Raw genomic sequence first — 1,082 nt, 5'->3', positions numbered from 1 at the left:
CATGTTTATGGTGAGCGGTGAATGATGCATTTATACAACTATATTAACTATGGTATGCTAACATTAGCATCAAAACCTGTTTTTGCTGAAATGATGTCCATTTATTAGTAATCATGGAACTCTGACTGTTTTTAATAAAACATCAAAATAAACACATAAAGGCTTTAAAAAAACAGCTGTTATTGGAAACGATTGTGATGGAGAGAAACAAAACAAAACACTGCATCTCTCTATCTGATGCTGGAGGTGAATTAAAACAGATCATTAGTTTAATTACGATCAGGTCTAATGGTGCCATTAAGACCTATCAGACGTGTGAGTGTGTGTGTGTATGTGCGAGTGTGTGTGTGTGTGTGTGTGTGTGTGTGTGTGTTCATGCAGTGTCAAGGCCTATATCAGCAGGTTTGCGCTTGAAAACAGCCTCATTGCAGCTGAAGAGCATCAAACTGACTCTCAAATCTCTGAAACGACTCTTGTCTTACTCTAGAGCAGCGTTTGTGTGAATCAGACATGAATCTGTGTGTTTGTTCACTGGACTTACACTCGCTGCGGCCCGCAGGTTCACGCTGGTTCCATCTGGATCCCTGAACCAAGACTCAGAAGACGCTCCGAGCCAGACCGCACCTGCGGGACACACACACACGTCTCTGAAGCTCTCTGTTTCATCTCTCAGTCATTTATCCGTCTGTTTCTCCATTCATCTCATCATCTGTCCAATTCATGTGTTTCCCGTCACCCAACAACCATAATGACCATAAACAACCATAAACCATAATGTCCAACATATCAGGGTGATACCTGTCTTGATATGAAATTGAATAAAAAGTTCTTAAAGAGTCAATCTTACAGTATCTCACAGAAGTGAGTACACCCTCACATTTTTGTAAATATTGTATTATATCTTTTCATGTGACAACACTGAAGAAATGACACTTTGCTACAATGTAAAGTAGTGAGTGTACAGCTTGTATAACAGTGTAAATCTGCTGTCCCCTCAAAATAACTCAACACACAGCCATTAATGTCTAAACCGCTGGCCACAAAAGTGAGTAAACCCCTAAGTGAAAATGTCCAAATTAGGC

The 1,082-nt window shown here is 40.1% G+C and overlaps 1 long non-coding RNA gene across 1 annotated transcript in view; it reads right to left on the bottom strand.

Moving 5' to 3' along the window:
• The window catches only part of LOC107752681 (uncharacterized), a 64,535-nt gene that overhangs the window by 28,954 nt on the left and 34,499 nt on the right, over positions 1-1,082 (bottom strand). Inside the window, exon 3 of the long non-coding RNA XR_001641376.1 lies at positions 542-624. This is a non-coding gene — a long non-coding RNA (uncharacterized LOC107752681). The remainder of the gene's footprint in view (positions 1-541; positions 625-1,082) is intronic.

Source organism: Sinocyclocheilus rhinocerous, unplaced genomic scaffold (genome assembly GCF_001515625.1).
Source record: "Sinocyclocheilus rhinocerous isolate Xijiao unplaced genomic scaffold, SAMN03320098_v1.1 scaffold1945, whole genome shotgun sequence".
In the NCBI taxonomy this organism is placed as follows: domain Eukaryota; kingdom Metazoa; phylum Chordata; class Actinopteri; order Cypriniformes; family Cyprinidae; genus Sinocyclocheilus; species Sinocyclocheilus rhinocerous.
The sequence above is the reverse complement of the archived record's forward strand: the minus strand, read 5'-3'. Positions and strand labels throughout refer to the sequence as shown.